At 42.8% G+C, this 18,741-nt stretch overlaps 1 protein-coding gene across 4 annotated transcripts in view; it reads left to right on the top strand.

The window, feature by feature from the left end:
- DEG2 (DEGP protease 2) overlaps positions 1 to 18,741 on the top strand; it is a 143,957-nt gene that overhangs the window by 36,360 nt on the left and 88,856 nt on the right. The gene's annotated exons all lie outside the window — the stretch shown is intronic.

Here is an 18,741-nt window from a genome sequence, read left to right as displayed (position 1 = left end):
TATTTTTTTTGGTTTTTTTTTCTTTGTTAGTGTGGATTGGTTTTTGTTTTTGTTTGGTTTTTTTGTTGTTTTTTATTTATGTATATTTTTTTAAAAATTGTATGTTTTAGTAGGATTGTTTTTTATTTTTTATTTTATTTTTATTTGTGTTGTGTTTGTGTATTTGTTTTTTGTTTTTTTTGTTTTAATGAATGTGTGAAGGTTATTAACAATGAGCGCACCCTCGTCTCGCGCGCATGCGCGGGGCAAAAGTAAAAAAACTTGCATCGGCGAGATCAGACGGGGTAGGGATGGCGATATGCAAGTCACAGAGGCCATGGGGACATCCCAAGGCACGGAAAACCAATAACAGGCGTGTTCACGTGAGACAGAGGAACGCGGCCACACAGCAAAAAGGAAGAAAAATTAATAAAAACCAAACCGCATGTCGGATAAAAAAACTGTAAAAAGGAAAAATATGCTGAGAGACGAGGAGAAGATGATAAAAAAATGCAACACGGGTTCCGGGGCAAAAATTCAATAGTCGGAAGAGAGGGAAGGAAAAAGGAAATAGTGGGGGAAAGGCTGGCGGGACAGGTTGTCAAATTAAACTGGAATTCCGATGAAAATATGGCATGTTCACATTGTAAAATGTGAAAAATAAGCACGAAAAGAGTCCGAAAACCCGCAAAAAATAATAACAGATGAACGGTGCATCGGAATGACAGGGAATAAAAAGGAAAAATGTCAGGGAGAATGGGTAGGGAAGGGCTGGCACATCAGATCAGTGTTCCGAAGCAATAAAGATGCGTTCACATGGAAAACCGTCCAATTTACAGGAATTACTTGAAAAATTAATAACTTTAGAACCGTCTGTCCGAACAGGGGTTGGTGAAAAGAAAAAATGGACAGTTCAAAGGGACGAACAGGGTTGTAAGGTTGGATGTGAGTCTCGATGAACGTAGGGTGCGTTGACATGGAAAAATTGCAAAACAAAGGATAAAGGCAAATGGTCAAGGAACAGCTCCGGGGATAGGGTGAAATAGAACGGAGAAGTGGGAAAGGGACCCCATTAGAGCATAAAAATTGAATTTCCGCATTTGGAGGTGGATAGATGTATTTCCATGATGATATGCAGAAGTGATGCGTAGAGATACATCCCCATAATTAAGACCTTAACAGGAAGGGTAATCCGGACATCAAGGACCTAGTACCACACATCAGACCAACCACGAATGTCCCCACACTTAAGACATGACCGTCACGGAGAAACAGAATGTGTAGAGTTAGAAAAACTTGGCCTATATTGCCGAGGAGTAATGTCGATTATCGAGGTTGTGTCTTGTATCATTGTCGGCCTGCAGGAGGTACCAAGGTATTTTCATAGCACACGTTTTTCGTAGCAGGGACCACGCAGCAGCACCCAGGGAGGTAGCTGGTCGAAGGAATTGTAGGAAATTCGTCGATGACGAGGGATATTGCACTTAACTCACGATCACTCAAATGGAATGAAAGAACAGTCACTCGTCCCATTACTAACATCACTCGAGGAAATAATGATGAAATTCAGAGCTCACATCCGGTTTAGGAATCGACAAGGGAATGGTGCAGAGAGAGTATGCTAGGGTGCACAATTGATGGTGCACTAGAGCGTCCAATCCATTTGGCATAGGTGTAAGCAGGAAGGCTTGGGAGCCTTGCAGTGCAGTGTACAGAACAGAGTGACATGTCCTGTGCTGATGGCAGATACCCATCCCGTGGGTGTAGAGGGAAACGAGAACGTACCTGACTCCAATGATCGTAAGGTCCCTCAATCCTCACCTCTCAATACTTAATTGAAGAAACACCAGTCCCACTCTGCCCACCCTCTGTCTTATGTTCTATTGAAAGATACAGAGGGTAGCCCATTCTTGAAACCCATTGATGTAATCCTCACTATTACTTGTGCAGAGGTTGTATGCCTTGTGCGCTTTTGATGGTGCAACTATGCATCCCGCCCTGTGCCGGCATACAGTGCAAGAAGGAAGGCTAGGGAGCCTTATGGTGCAATGCACAAGATAGATCGTGCATTGTGCATTGAGAGGCCCAATCCGTGCGTGCAACACTTCGTTCACACATCTCACCTCTCATTTGATTTGAAGGGAAAGACTGGTCACTCACCCCACCCTCTGTCTCACGCTTCACGTTCCCATCCTGTTAGGATGAAAGCTCACATCACTCAAGGGGTTGGTGATGAAGATCATGTCGGCTATTGTTATCATTAGGATCTTGAAGACGAGGCGTACCCAGGGAGGCAGCCAACAAGTCTCATACTTTAATGATTTGTAAAAAAAGTCGTCTGTTAAGAAGGGCAGATGGACTGATATTGCAGAGACAGCGTACCAAAGGAGGTGGCTTTAAATTACTTGCTGAAAAGGTTCGCTGCTGATGAGTCAGCTATCCTGAACTGCGGGGTGTTACCATCTTTTCCACAGTCAGCTTCCCGCCCAAGGGTGTTTCAATCTTTTCTTGGAACGAGGCCTGTTATGACAGGGAATTCCTTCCTTTTCTCCCATAACAGTTTTGTTTGTTTTTTTGTTTATTATTATTATTATTATTTCTTTTTTTTTTTTCATGAAGAAAGAGAATGGTAGAAATACCATGTGTCAGGACCAACCTCACCACCGTTGTTGGATCAGACAAGAAGAGAACAAGGTCGGGTTGAGAGGTAACTGTGAGGGGCTAACAAAACAAGACTGCCTCATGAGAAGAATCATAAGGGCCATCAGAAGCACGACGAGAATGACAGTGCGATGCCCAAAAGGCAGAGGGTAGGTCGACTGTGATTGTCAAGATCCTTAAGGAGGAAAGTACTTCTTCAGACGATAGCCATTGATCAGGAAAGGATCATCAGAGGCATCAACGGTCTGCACCTGAACAGAGCCATTAGGATTGACAGAAAGTACCTGGTACGGGCCCATCCACCGTTGTTGAAGCTTGCCAGGAAACTTGCAAATCTCAAATCATAGGCTAGGACAATATCACCTTTTTTAAACTCCTTGTGCTTGATTAAACTATCATGATAGGCCTTGCGTCGCGCTTGAGTGGTCTCTATACACTGTAGGGCCATCTGCCGTATCTCATCCAAGCATTCCAAGTGGAGGAGGCGGCATTGCAGTGACTCATTATCTCCCAAGCGTTGTTTAACTGCTACTCGCAAAGAGGGCAATTCCAGTTCAACAGGGAAGACGGCTTCTATACCATACACTAACTTGAAAGGGGTCTGTCCTGTAGCTGCCTTATGGGAGGTTCTGAATGTCCAGAGGGCCTCTGTAAGTTGATCGTGCCAGTTGCGACGATGTGCGGTAATCGTTCTTGTTAGGATCGAGTAAAGGATGTGATTGGTGACTTCAACTTGGCCGTTGGCTCTGGGGTAGTAAGGAGTGGACTTGCGATGGCGGATCTTATACAGTTCCGTCAGCTCCTCCATGATTTTGTTTAGGAAATTAGTATCTCTATCACTTACCAGCTCGAGGGGACTGCCAAAATGGATGATAATATTTTCGTAAATGAACAGAGCTATGTTGTTACCATCGTCCCGCTTCAGGGCTTTAGCTTCACACCACTTTATGATATAATCCGTACATACTAAGATGTATCTGTTCTGCTTCTGTCTGGTGGGTGGATCAATGGGACCCAAAAATCAATCCCCCACTTCTCGAATGGCTTTAGGGGAAGAATGGGTTGCAGTGGCATGGCTCTTATTTTGGTGGGTTTCCCTATTCGCTGACAAGCATCACATCTTTTGCAGTAGTCATATGCATCCTTGTGGAGGGTCGGCCACCAGTATCCTGCTAACAGAGCCTTCCTGGCTATCGCTTCTCCTGCGAAGTGTCCACCACATGGTTCGTCATGGCATGCTTTCAATACTATGCCGATTTTATCCTTGCAACACATCTTTGCAGTTCTTCATCTTTGCCTCTCATGTACAGTGCACCGCCTAGCAAGGTGTAGGAGGCTAATTCTAACAAAAGTTTCTTTTTCTCACGGCTTGAGATGCCAGGAGGATACTGTTGAGTTGCTAGGAGGTTGGCTATGTCTGCATACCAAGGAGTAACTGTTTCAATTAGAAACAAGGAAGCATCAGAAAGGTGTGGATCATCCTATTCCTCTTCTGCAGTTTGAGGGATCCGTGATAGATGATCGGTTAGGACATGGAAACGGCCAAGCTTAGTGACCACTTCAAAATCGAACTCCTGGAATAGGAGCAACCATCTCATCAGTCGTCCTTTAACATCTGCTTTGTTCATCTGAAAGGACAGGGCTTCATGATCCACATAGAACTTGAAATGCATTGACAGTAGATAGTTTCTAAACTTCTTTAGTGCAAATACCATTGCCAAGCATTCAAGCTCTGTCACTGTGTAGTTCCGTTCCCTATCAGTGACCTTTTGGCTTGCATAATATATTGGTTGATCTAATTTAGAGGAGCCCTTTTGATATAGGACAGCACCTAGCCCTTCGACTGATGCATCTGTGTGCACATGGAACTCCTTTGTCCAATCAGGAGGCTATAAGATAGGTGCTTAGATAAGGCACTGTTTTAGGGTATTAAAGGCTTCTTCACAGTCATCAATCCAAAGGAAATCTGCATCTTTCCTTAGGAGCTTGTGTAGAGGGGTTACCTTGGTTGCAAAGTGTGCAATAAATCTTCTGTAATAGCCCACATGGCCAAGAAATCCTCGCAATTGCTTGAGGTTTGTTGATGCTGCCAAGGCGGCAATCTTCTCAATCTTTGCTGGGTCTGTTGCAATCCCTTGTGTAGAGACAATATGGCCCAAAAGAACTCCCGATGAAACACCAAAGACACATTTGTCGGGGTTGAGAGAAATCTCATATTCTCAGCATCTGTCAAAACATTGCTCTAGGTGTCCCTAGTGCTCACGGATCAAACTATAGACTCAAAAGTCATCAAGATACACCTCAATGAAATTATGCAAATGATTCTAGAAGGCAGCCATCATTACTCGTTGGAAGGTGGCAGGAGCATTACAGAGCCCAAATGGCATTACTCTATAGGCATAGGTCCCCTATTTTGTGGTGAAGGTTATTTTGGATTGGTCCTCTTTTGCGATTTGGACTTGGTTATATCCATTGAATCTATCCAAGAGGGAATATAACTCATAGCCTGCCACTGTGTCCAATAGTTGGTTTGTAAAAGGGATAGGGAAATGATTGCTCTTCGTCTTTGAGTTCAGTTTTCGAAAGTCCACGCATATTCGAAGTTTCCCGTTATTCTTGGATACTACCACAATGGGCGAAACCCATTCACTGTTAGCCACGGGATAAATAAACTCGGCTTCAAGAAGCTTCAATAATTCAGCCTTCACCAGAGCAGAATAATTAGGATTCATATGCTTTTGTCTTTGTCCTACAGGTTTGGCATCAGGCTCTAGGTCAATGTGATGTTGGCATATTGTGGGATCAATCCCCTTTAGATCTTTATATGACCAAGCAAATACATCTAAGTTCTCCTTTAATAAGTCTCGCAGGACCACTAGTTCTTCTTCTGGAAGATTGAGACCCACTTTTAGGTGACGTTCAATACCGTCAGTATCTAAGAACGTCACTTGCCTTTCACCTTCCACTTCGCGGATAAATGTCATATGGATTGCTTCTGAATAGAGGTTTGACTCTTTCAAGGAAGTAGTATCCTCGTCTGATATTCCATTAGAACCAGTGTCTTCCTTTTGAACAGATGACACATTTGTCTGTTGAGGTTGCTAGAAGGGTATTAGAGCTTTGTTTGCTTCTGTGTGAGTGGTAATTTCTTTTGGACTTAGGGATTCATCTTCAGAGGATGCGTCCAGGAATATCACATAGCAGGGACCTTCTAGAAGCCAGGCTGATAGCTCTGGCTTTTGTTGGCAAGGGGCATCATCATCATCTTTTCTCTGGACTGAATAGTCAGGGCGACAAGTGCCACTGGTAAACTTAATTTTTATGCCTTTGATCCATTGCTTATGCAGATTTTGCATACTTTGTGGTCCATTGGCTAACACAAATGGAACCATGGTCATTCCATCCAATACCCTGAGATCTTCGGCCTCTGAGGTCTTTGTAGGGACATCAACAAGATCATCCACTATCAAAGCATCTTCTTCAACTGCACTTTCATAACCTGCTTCGTTTTCTTCCTCAAAATTTTCATCCTCTTCCTCTGGAGGCTTTGTCTCTGCTTCTGTAGAGGCTCTGTAGGGGAAAAACAGATCTTCTGCCTCTGCATCTGCTTCTGCTTCTACTTCTGTCTTTATTACTGTCTCTGTGACTGTCTTTGCAACTGTCTCTGCGACTGACATGTAACAGGGAGAATAATACATCAATGCTTCTCTCTCACTGTCAGAGGTGATTTCAGAAGTCAATTCTAGTTGAGGCAAGAGGTATTCTTCCATGGACAAGGACTTTGCTTCCCTTGGTAGTTGTCTTACAGTGCCCACTGTTAGGGACTGTACCTCTGTTTTCTTAGGAAAGATCTGTTTAACAACCTCTTCGTCTCCTGATGTACCATCTGTTACTTCGTTGGAGGAGTCAGTTAGGACTTCGAGGGATGTGGATCCATTGCCTTTTTGCGATCCATACAATTTTAAGACCACTTTGTTGGGTTCTCTGTCTAGGGTTAGGGTTCCTTTGAACCAGTCCGTCCTGGCTCTCGCTTCAAAAAGCCAAGGTCTTCCCAACAATAGAGGGTATGAGGTCCCATAAGAATTTGGTTTGACCACTAGATAGGTCAGCCAATAATCTCTTCCTGCAAGGGTTGTTTTTACGTATGGGAGGATGTCCAATGGCTTAATTCTGCTTTGGTCTACTAATCTGATAAGCCACTGTGTAGGTTGAATTCCTTACAACCCTAAGTCCTTCATTGCCATATCCGCCATTATGTTTATTGATGAGCCTCCATCAATCAATGCATCTGAAATAAAGCATCCTTCAATCCATACACTAATCTCTGGGGTTCTAGGATCTAGGAAGGTGTTAGCCACATCTACTTCCTTCACAGGTTCTGCGGCTCTGGTGGACTTTATTGTTGTTGGGGGAGCAATCCTTAGTTCGCGTCTTCTTGTCAAGATGCTTTTGAATTTCTTTCGGCAGCTGGGAGACAACATCAGCAACTGCCGGAATGTTAAGTTAGGTTTAAAGGTGTCTAGGTCTTTGACCAAGTCATATTCTTTGATAGGATCCACGGGCTTCTCTAGCCCGCTGGAGAACGGAGCTACACCCATTTTCATCTTTCCTTTTTCTTCTAACAATGGCAGCATCGGCACTTCTTCTATTTCTGGAGGTGCTTCTACATCATCTATCTTTTGGACCTCTGGTCCTATTTTTGGGACTGCCTCTGTGACTCTCTGTGGCACTGCAGTGCTTTGTACTGCACTGTTGTGTCCTGTATTGCTTTGTCGTTCCTCTGTTGGCAGGTTGAACTTCACAGTCTTGGCAGGGGAGTTGTTTTTTTCCTGGAAAACTGGTTCCTTCTTTTTGGCGAGCGTGATAACGATAACTTTCAACTCTACCAAATTGGAGGCAGGCTCTTGTGCCTTCTGTTGGCTATCAGTGGCATTGGTCTTGACAAGGGCTGGACTTGGACAGTCCTTTGCAGTGTGGCCTTCTCCTTTGCATCCGCTATATAAGGGCTTGTAATCCACAGATCTTCTAGGGGTTGGACAATTCGGAGAGATATGACCATTTTCTCCACACCTATAACATTCCACCTCTGATCTTTGACCACTGCCAGACTGTTGTCCTTTGTAACTTTGAGAGGGAAACCTCCTTGGACCGAAATTAGGACCAAACTCCCAAGGCTTTGGTCCAATATATTGTGTTGTCATTTTGGATTCTAGCAAGTTGAATCTTGCATTTTCATATTTCTGTCTTCGTTAGTGCATCTCTTTCAGAGAACAAATATCCTCTGTATGGTTCTTTCTCAGATATTAGGAACAAAAGGCTCTAGGAATGGTTGGTTTTCAGGTACATTCAGTGGCTAAATGTCTCGCTTGATGACACTTTTCGCACCATGTATTAGAACGCATCACATCTCTCCCAACTTCCGCAGGAGTGGATATATTGGTGGTATTCATCTTCAGCGTGTGTAGCTGCTCTGTAATCACATCCATAAACTCTTTCTTGATACTTGCAACTGAGTTGGATAAGTAGTCCTTCAGATTTTCACCTCTTGAAGTACTTGTAGTAGGGTTTTGTGAAGCTTCTGTAATTACTGCATACACTAGTTGGGTTGATCCAGAGGGTCCTTAGTTCTGGTTCTGATTCACAGCTCCTGTTGAGACTTGGGGTTGTTGATTCCAGTTGGTAGGGTTCCACTATTGTTGAGTCGCCATTGGAGGAACTGTTTGAGGCCACTGTTGTTGTGGTTGAACCATCATTTGAGGCATTGTCGTCTGTGACGACCACAGTGGATTAGGTGCACTATTTTGTGGCACTGTTTGCATCTGAGGATAGGGATAGGGAATTGTCCGTGGAACTGCATTTGGTGAGTATACCATTTCTAGTATGGGAGAAGATAAGACTCCTCTTCGTGGAGTCATTGACAACCTTGCTTCAACTTCATCATACAATCTTGCACCTTCCACTGTAGCTTGCAGATTGACCGGTCTTCTCAATTCCATGAATTTGTGAACTTCTGGTTGTAGGTCTCTAAGGAACACTCCTTTTTGAATGCCTTCGTCCAAATGATGGTTAGTCCATCTCTTCAGGATAGATTCCATTTGCGAGACATAAGCTTTTACTCTTTCTCCAGAGGATTGACTTAGGTTCATGAACTCCTCTTGCATCCGCTCTTCAAAACTTTCACGCCTGAATTTAGTGAGAAAGGCCAACTTCAGGTCGTCCCATGTGCCAAAAGTTCCTACTGCTTGTCTCTCATACCACTGAAACGCCGCGCCCTTGAAAGTGGCAGGGAATATTGCTAACCAATGAAAGGTAAGAAGGATCGAAGCTTGCACTCCAGAGCTATGGCGAGAGAGCAAGAGCAAGAAAGAGAGAGACAAGAAATGGGAACTCCAACAGTCACAATGTGTGACCGGGCCTTCCTTTATTCAAACTGTCACTAAAAGAATAAAGAATAAAGTGACAGTGACGGACGCCCGCCACCTGCAGTGTGCGGTGGCGGTGATTGTCAGTGTAGTAATACACGAACGGCTAGGCGGAGGCGCCTTTACCCCCAACAATCTCTTACTTAAAGGTGAATCTGTCCTAGTGAGGAGTGAAAAGAAAAGGAAAAAAGACAGTACAACATGTACACATGTACAATAGGATGAGGAAATACGTCATCTCATCCCATGCCCATCAACCTTGTGAGGAAGGCAAAGCGCTATGTAGAGAGGCTTTTTGTGAGCAGATCTGCAGGATTCTGGTCAGTTGAGATCTTGACAAGATCAACAGACTTGTTCTGAACGACCCCACGTATGAAGTGATACCTCACCTCAATGTGTTTCGTCTTCACATGGAAGACTGGATTCTTGGCTAACTGAATAGCACTCATAGAATCCGAATGCAGTGCAGGGATAGCATCAATACCAAGGTCAGCAACCAAACGGCCCAACCAAATGGCCTCCTTCCAGGCCTCAGTAGCTGCAACATACTCGGCCTCTGTAGTAGAAAGGGCCGTGCATTTCTGCACCCTGGACATCCAAGAAACAGTACCTCCAGTATAGGTGAATACATAGCCGGAAGTGGAGTTCCTACTATCTACATGTCCTGCATAATCAGAGTCAGTGTACCCCACGACTCCTGTATCTTGGCTGCCATAGCATATGCACATATCTACAGTGCCCTTCAGGTACCTCATGATACCCTTTATGGCATCCTAATGCTTCTTGCCAGGTGTAGCCATATAGCGTGCCACAACACCAACTGCAAAGGCAATATCTGAACGAGTGGCTATCATGGCATACATAAGACTGCCCACTGCGGATACATAGGGAATCTTGGCCATCTCGGCCCTTTGCTTATCTGTCTGCGGACAATCAGTTTGTGATACCTTCACATGAGAAGGCAATGGGCAGCCAATAGGCTTTATGTCCTACATACGGAAGCGCTTAAGGACTTTATGAATGTACTCCCTCTGTGACAAGTAGAGGAGTCCCTAATGCTTGTTGCATCTAATGCGCATACCAAGTATGTGAGCGGCCTATCCCAGATCTTTCATCTCAAAGCTCTTCTTGAGCTGAGCCTTAAGAGCATCTAGCTCATTAAGTTTTATAGACAATTTTGGAGTGGGCCAAGTAAAATTTGGCATGAAAGGTTTGGTCACATTGGATTTGCAGTGTTAATAGTTGTTGCAAAGGTTGTATGATGGGCAAGCCATTAAATAAGGCATTTCCACACAAAAGCAATAATAGAGTAAAGGCTTCTCTAGAGTGGTGCATGTTGACTTGTGTGGTAAAATGCCTACACAAGCCTTTGGAGGATCTTCTTATTTTATATTGATCATCGAAGACTATAGATAAGCCGCAAGCTTTTGGTAAGTTTAAATAATAGCTAATACTCGTTGAGAATGAAATAGAGAAAAGTGTAAAGAGATTTAGAAGAGATAGAGGTGGTAAGTTTAACTCAAAGGTATTTGAAGACTTTTGCAAGAGCAGAGGAATCAAGCGTCAATTGATGACGCCTTATACACCTTAGTAAAATGGTGTTGTTGAACAAGGAAATTACACTAGTGTAAAATTGACAATGTGTATACTTAAGGGCAAGGGACTAGTTTTGGACCGAAGCTGTTAATATCACAATCTACATTCTGAATTGGAGCTATACAAAGGCTCTCAAGGAAAAAACACTACATGAGGCCTACACTGGTAAGCAACAATCAGTCCTATAGTTTAGAACTTTTGGATATGAATGCTATGCACATGTTCTAAAGGATAAGTAGAACAAGTTAAAACCAAAAAGCATCAAAATTATCTTCTTTGGTTCTAGTGATGAGCAAAAGGCTTACAAATTATATTACTAAGAGACAAAGAAGCTTGTAGCGAGCTGTGATGTGGTGTTCAAGGGAGAGCTGCATACTATGGTAAAGAAAAAAGTAAATTTCTTTGACTTTATTGTCGAGGGAAGTAGTCCACTATGAATTTGTGCAAATAGCAATCCCTATCCTTAAGGAGAAGAAAGCTGTTAGTAGTCATGTGTGTCTTGTGTGGTCACCTCTTGCTTGTGAGCCTCAGTCTTAGTCAAATGAGGAAATTAGGAGCTTGGAGATTGTCTTTGTCTGCCATTTTAGGTGTTTTAGACTCCACTTTAGATGGAGGATACATTAGTGTATTCCTTTTTGGGCACTTTCAGCTATCTTGGGCACCCTAGTTTGGGCCTAGCCACTTTTGGCTTTAGTTTTCCTATATAAAGGTAGCCTACCCTCCCACTCTCATTATCCATCATTGATTCTTCATGATCAGGCAGCCCTCCTCATTCGCTTATCCCCCTGCTATTGTCAGGCATCTACATTGACGTGTAGAGCTGTGTGTTGGGGCTGACTGTTGCAGCCTTGTATCTTCAGCCATTGCAGTCACCTTGTTTCTTCTCTCTTTGTCTCATTCTTCTCTTCCAGTTCACTTTTTTCTTTCCATTGTGCACTCTCACATGGTACAGAGCTACATGTGGGAGCTAGATGTCTTGAAGAGGAGCATTCTATCCGCGATAAAACCAGCTTGGTGCCATCCATGTGCTGCATACCTTGCATTTGGCATCAAATAGTGCAGGATGGCATGTTTATAGCCCACAACAAGCTGTGCTTGATAGGGAAAAGCTGCGTTCAACACCTAGCTCGCCTCTACTAGGCACAATTTCTATAGGAAGAGACCTACCTTTTCATGCAGGCAACTCATCTACCTTTGACCTCAGCCCTTCCTCCTTGTGCATGTAGTCCAGGGGAGGCTGCATCTTGGGTAGCAACCTACTGACTTGGTCGGCATCCTACTGACTTGAGCGACCATTTAGATCTATTGGGCGGCCTCTTTTTTAGGCTAGCAATAGGGTAGATTTGTGTTTATTGCAGGCTCACCCTTTTCGGGCATTCTTGGTTCTTTATCAGCCCCTAGATTGGCTGCGATTAGAGGCTGAAGTCCTATTTTCCTTTGTATTTATTACTTCCTCTTTCTCCCTAGCATTGTATGTTCTCTTCGGCATTGGATACTCCTCGTTCACCTTTTCTAAGTCAGTCTTCTTCTGTACCGCAGCCCAAGGGATTGTGATTATCCTAAGGATACCTCTTGTTGGTTGTTTTCATTCCCTCCCCTCTCAGTTTATGGCCTTCCTAGACTTGGGACCCATGTTGTCTTCATTGACCCAACCGTCTTTGTTGAGGATTCTTCTATAGGAGCCACTTTTGCGATAGGTTGGTAGGAGAGGGTGCTATCTATGCTCCATTTCCCTTTCATTATACATGGCCCTTCGAGGTAGCTTTCTCTTGCCGCACCCGTTCTCGATTGTGCACCCTTTATCCCACATGTTTCATTCCATTCCCCACCATCTCCTCTTGTGGCCGACTTTATCGCACATGTTCCATCCCATCCCCCACCATCTCCTCTCATGTTTCCTTCGTACCTCCCATCCCTTTTAGAGGGGGGCGATATTAGTGATATGATTGTAGATTCCTTGATCCTTTGTGATTCAGAGGGGGACTTCCAAAGATTATGAGAAGTTTCTTCAGGGTTTTCAATATACTTTCGGCCTTTGCTTTATGTGGGGACTTATTTTCTTCGTCATTGAGCTACTATCCCTTGCCGCTTGGTCCTTGGTCCTTGTTTCTATGCATCTTAAAGCATCCGCATATCCTTTGGCCTTTCGCCACATCGAGAATTTGATAGGGGTGTTAGTAGTCATGTGTGTTGTTTGGTCATCTCTTGCCTGTGAACCTTAGTTTAAGTCAGATAAGGACACTAGGAGCTCTGACATTGTCTTTTTCTGTCATTTTATGTATTTTAGACACTTTAGATGGAGGTCACATTAGTGCATTTCTTTTTGGGCACTTTTGACTGTCTTGAGTGTCCTATTTTGAGTCTAGCTACATTTGGCCCCAGTTTGTTAATATGTAGGTAGCTTGCCCTCCCACTCTTATTATCCATCATTGATCCTTTGTGGTTAGCCCAACCCTCCTCATTTTCTCATCCCCTTGCTATTGTCTCGTGCCCACATTGATGTGTAGAGTTGCATGTTGGGGCTAATTGTTGTAGCCTTGTATCTTTAGCCATTGCAGTCACCTTGTTCCTTTCTCTCTCCTATGTTTTCTCTTCGTCTCCTTCGTCTCTCTACGTTCACTTTCCTCTTTTCATTGTGTACTCTCATAAAAGCATTGTCTTGGGATAACGAGGAGAAAGTTCATCAACTTGCTAGCACACCCCTGCGAAAGCCATTGCCGCAATGGGTGTAGCTCTATGATCAAAATAATCCTATGTCTACATCTGTTGAGGAGATGGTAGATGGACCAAGGAGTTCTCAGAGAATAGAGCAGCTAAGAAATGCTTCTACTCATATAGTCAATATAGGCTCGATGGTTGAGATTATGAGAGAAGTAAAGGAGCGAGTTGACTTGGAAGAAGCACTTACAGATCCAACATTGAGAGCAACTATGCAAGCTTAGTGTTACAATATAATGACAAAGGACACTTGGGAACTAGTAGATCAGCCAGAGAAGAGGAAGTTTATTGGCACAAAGTGGGTTTGGAAGGTAAAGTACAAGGCAGATGGAAGCTTAGGAAAGCACAAAGCTAGATTGGTAGCAGAGGGATTTTCATAGATTGAAGGGTTTGCTTTTCAAGACTCCTTCACTCAAGTTGCTAGAATGACCACTATTTGCATCATACTTGTGGCTGGTCACAAGAAGTGGTCAAGTTATTGAATGGATGTTAAATCAGTATTCTTAGATCTCAAGTTCATCAAGCATTATGCAGCTATTGCAGCTCCTTTGATTGATAGGTTGAAGAAGGAGGCTTTCTTTTGGGATGCTCTTGCAGATAGTAGCTTCAACTAGTTACAGGAGCTCCTTACTTCTGCTCTTATCTTAGTATGCCTTGACTTCTCCAAAGAATTTACCATATAATGTGATGCCAGTGGCCATGGCATTAGGGCTGTTTTGTTATAGGAGCATGGAGTGATTGCCTTTGAGAGCCGTAAGCTTACATATACTCACTTTCACAGACATGGTGATGAGATCTTTGAGAATTTATCAAAGGTCTTTAAACTAGAGTGCATACTCTTACCAGTGGATCCCCCCTTTAGATCCTCAGAAACTTTGTGGACATTGTCACCACTTGCACGTATTCCATCGACGGATCCAATATGACTTGGGTACCATATATTTACTCAGGGATGAAACTGTAAACTGTATGTCTGGCCTTGTCTTGCATAAGTAAATAAGACATTCAACTATTGGAGTATATGTATGGATATCAAACAAGTCATTGTCATCATGCAATGACAACTTTAGTCCATGTTCCATCGGTATACAAATTGGCTTGCAATCTTATAAGCTAAACCTCTTAAGAAGTTTACCAATGTATCTAGATTGTAACAATCCAATGCCTCTAGCATCATGAATGAACTGAATCCCCAAGTAATAGTGTAAAGGCTCCAAATCTGACATCTCAAAAGTTTGCTGCAAATTTTGTTTGAATGCTGAAATCTGATCCGCATGTGTCCCTATAAGCAAAAGATCATCAACATATAGACATATAACCAACAAGGATCCCCCCTCTTTACATATGTAAAGGGTAGACTTTGATGAGCTGTTTATGAACCCTTGGTTGAGCAAAAGGGCATCAATCTTTACATAGCAAGCTTGAGGAGCTTGCTTCAAACCATACAAAGCCTTTTTTAGCTTGCACACTAAGTGTTCGGATCCCACAACTGCAAAACCAATGGGTTACTACACATACACTTCTTTGTGAAGTTCCCCATGGAAGAATATAGTCTTTATATCAAGCTGATGCACAGTCCATTCATAATGGGTAGCCAAAGCAACCATAGACCTAATGGTAGTCATGCGGGATGTAGGAGCAAATTTCTCCTCATAGTCAATGCTTTTCTTCTATGAGTAGCCTTTAGCCACAAGCCTGGCCTTATATTTATAAATGGATTCATTTGCATTTCTTTTCAGCTATGGACCCACAACCTTGTAGCCATATTGATTTTCAGCAAGTGTAACAAAAGACAAAAATGCATCATACACTTCTGACTTTTTCACCAAAGAATAGACCGAGCAAAAATGAGTAAAGTCATCAATGAAAGTGACAAAATAGTAACATCCACCGAATGACTTTGTCTACATAGGGCCATATACATTTGAGTGCCCAATTTGTAATCTAGCAATTGCTTTAAAAGCAACATCACAGGAAAACGAAAAATGATGCATTTTTCCCAAAATACATCCCTCGCATATATGCTTAGGAGGTCTCTCCAAGAGAGGTAAACCATCAAGCATTTATGTACGCTACATGAGCATCAAGCTACCATAGTTTACATGCCCTATATGAGCATGCCATAACTCCGCCTGTGATATAGCAAGAGTGAGAGTAGAGTCTAGACTCTAGATAGACTGATTGATCAATTGAAAAAGCATCCAATCCATATAACCCATGACATAGAGTGCTAGTCAAAACCAAAGTCATGTGTTCCTTATCTTTGACCATACATCTGTCATCATCAAAGGTGACTTGCAAACCACACCTTACTCAAGAAGAAATAGACAACAAATTGTTCTTTATGCCTTGTACAAATAAGGTATCCTGCAAGCGGAGAATAGAGCCATCAATGCTGTCAATACAATCTCCCCAATGCCTCTAATAGGGTATGATGCATTGTTAGCACACTATACAAACTTGCTAACTGAGGCTGCAAAAACACAAGAAAATAAATCTCTACGAGATGTGATGTGCTTGGAAGCACCACTGTCAAAAAATGCTTGTATCCTCAGTAGAGCTAAATGCTCTATCAGCCCAAGAAGAGTCATAACTGCATGTGTAAAAACAATAGTTCTTGTTTGCAACAAGGACGTGGACTCAGTAGCAGTAGAAGATACATTAGAAACAGACATCCTTGACTCCTTCTCCTTGGCTATGTACTTTCTACATTCAATGATGTAATGTCCTGGCTTCTTGCAATAGTGGCACTTGGCCTTCTTGGCTTGCGTGCCTCCCTATTTCTTGCTACTCTGTGAAGCATCGGATGTCCTAGAGCTTTGCAGAGCATTTTTAGCTTAGCTATCCTTGCCCTTTTGCCGTGCCATAAAAGCCTGCTCAGAGGCTATGACATGCACACCACTATTCTTTCTTATTTGCTCTTCCTCTAAGAGTAAACTAATCAATTGAAGGAAAGTAAGTGACTGTGGAGAAATCCTCATGGTGAGGTTTAAGGTCATATGAAAGGCAAAAAATGAGGGCGGCAATGAATTCAAGATAGTAGATATCAACTATGCATTTGAGTAATACTCATCTACATTCATAAAATGTTCATATGAGTAAGTTTTGAATTTTATTTAGAGGATGGCTCTTTCTTTAAGAAAGAGATGCGTGTCTCATTCTTTCCAGCAAACATCTGCTCGAAGGTCAGCCATGCTTCTCGTGAAGAAGTTGTAGACCGAATGTAAGGGATGATAGACCATTGAACTGCCAATGCAATCAACGACAAAGCTTGTGCATCTCGTGTGTCCCATGCCTTTTGTGTTGCTGATCTCTAGGGAAGTGGCTGAGCTGGAGTAGGCTAAACAAGCTGAGTTGCATGTTGTTCACGTCCTCCTGGAGGAGTAGTAGGAGCTACAACTTGGGGCCTAACTTCTTCACCACTGACATAATCCCAAAGATTCTTTGCAATCGGCACATTCTTCATCATAAAGGACCATAGGGAATAGTTGTTGCCATCCAACCTACCCTCCTTGGAGTCATATGTAAATACATCACCTCCCTGATTTGCCATGATAAATGTCACTGATCAAAGAGTAAAAGAGCAGTATGTCAAGTTGGACCAACTTGGAAATCTCAAAATTTCCAGAAATTACAGCAAGGACTTTGTTGTAATTAGCAAATTTAATCACGCTCTGTCAAAAAACCACCTGAAACGCACGCTATCCAACGTGCAATAAATGCTCGCCAGCAGTAAAAATGCAAAAGCCCCAAAATTTCTTGTCCCAAAATGCACGAAATCAGTCTATTTCAGAGTGTCACTAATGTACATTTGCCAATCTTTGAGCTGACAACAAAAGCCCCAAATTTTGATCTAAAATTGCACAAAATCTCTACGTAAAATGTGTCGTAGACACTTGCTGAGTAGAGAATGCTTCTTGGGCACAAGCCCCTTCCCTAAGATAAAATTTGAATAAAAAATTAATAATTTTTTCTTTTACCTTTGATACACTTTGTGCAAAGCCAAAAACCAAGTGGAAAAACTTGGAGGACTCGGCGGAATAGGTGGTGGCGCTGGTGGCTCAACTGCTAGCGGTCTTGGTGGGTTGGTGGTATAGAGAACCAGATGGGCAGCATCTGGCACAGGCGTCGCAAGCTAGGAAAAGGGCGGCGGCTACAGTTTGCTTCTCCTTTGGAGTGCTGGAGGTGCAGTCGCAGTGAGCAGGTTGATGAGGGTTAGGGAGGTGCAACTAAAGGCTTTGCAGATGGTGCTGGGTGGTGCTGATGGGCGTAGGTTGCAGACAGGGCAGGCGGTGGGGAGGCACAGGCAATGGGCCTGCAGGTGGTGACACTGGTAGTTGGTGGACCTGTAGGTAATGCTGGTGGTAATGCTGATAGCTGCTGTAGACAGAGGCAATAGTTCACCAAGCTGAAGCTCAAGGAGGACAATGGAATGCTGTTGGTTGTAGAGAGAGAGAGAAGATATAGGTAAACTCAGCTATGATACCAAATGTGAGATGAAGGCCCAATTGAGAGTACATTTGACAGTGAAGAGAGTGTGATAGCACAACACCCAATGTGATAATCTCAAGAGTGTGAGGTGCAACTACAAAGTACAACCCTTAAACCTTAGGGTTGTAAGAGGGTGTTCACACCCAAAGAGTGTAAAACTTGATAAGTGCCCAAACTGTGTAACATAGGCAAATAAAATAAAAGAAATAGATCTGGGGAAAAAGCCTCTTGTACGAAGAGGTAAAAGTGCCCTAGTGTCCTACTGAGGATCACCGACACTCCTTTGTGAGTGTAGGTGTGAGTCAAACCCAACACTTGCTGTGTACTCTCTATTTCTTGCTCAGATTCTGTAACTTGCACCATGTAATTTTTAAAAGAACCTTAGATATAAAAGAAGCATAATGCAATGGATGAAAAAGAAATCAAACGTACCTGTTCTTTGTAAGACATCAAAATGAATCCATATCATACAAGAACAACCAATAAACATGTCTAAATAATAATGATATTCTAAACTTAAAATTCTAACTCTTGAGTCTTTTGTGAGCCAAGCCTCAACAATATCGAGATCCTCATTAATATCCATCTCATTATCCATGAACTCGATGTTGCCAGCCTCATCCTCATTGCTAGTGTCACTCTTAGAAGACTCACATTTTTTGACAAACCATGTTTTTCTAAAACCAACTTGATCACCTTTTGTCAAATTTCAATTCAAGTGTTTCATAACTTCATGAAACATGAAATTTTTTGTATGTTCCTACAGGTAGGAAAGACATTTCTTGGTAACTATACACCAATCTTTCATTGAGACTTATGGCTCAGAAAGGTCATGCTTCCTGCCTCTATCATGCATAATAACTTAAACTTGTGT

This window comes from Lygodium microphyllum, chromosome 13 (assembly GCF_053477565.2).
Source record: "Lygodium microphyllum isolate KBCC chromosome 13, Lygodium_microphyllum_v1.1.10, whole genome shotgun sequence".
Lineage (NCBI taxonomy): Eukaryota > Viridiplantae > Streptophyta > Polypodiopsida > Schizaeales > Lygodiaceae > Lygodium > Lygodium microphyllum.
Note: the sequence above shows the minus strand (reverse complement) of the source record. Positions and strands in the feature narration are given on the sequence as shown.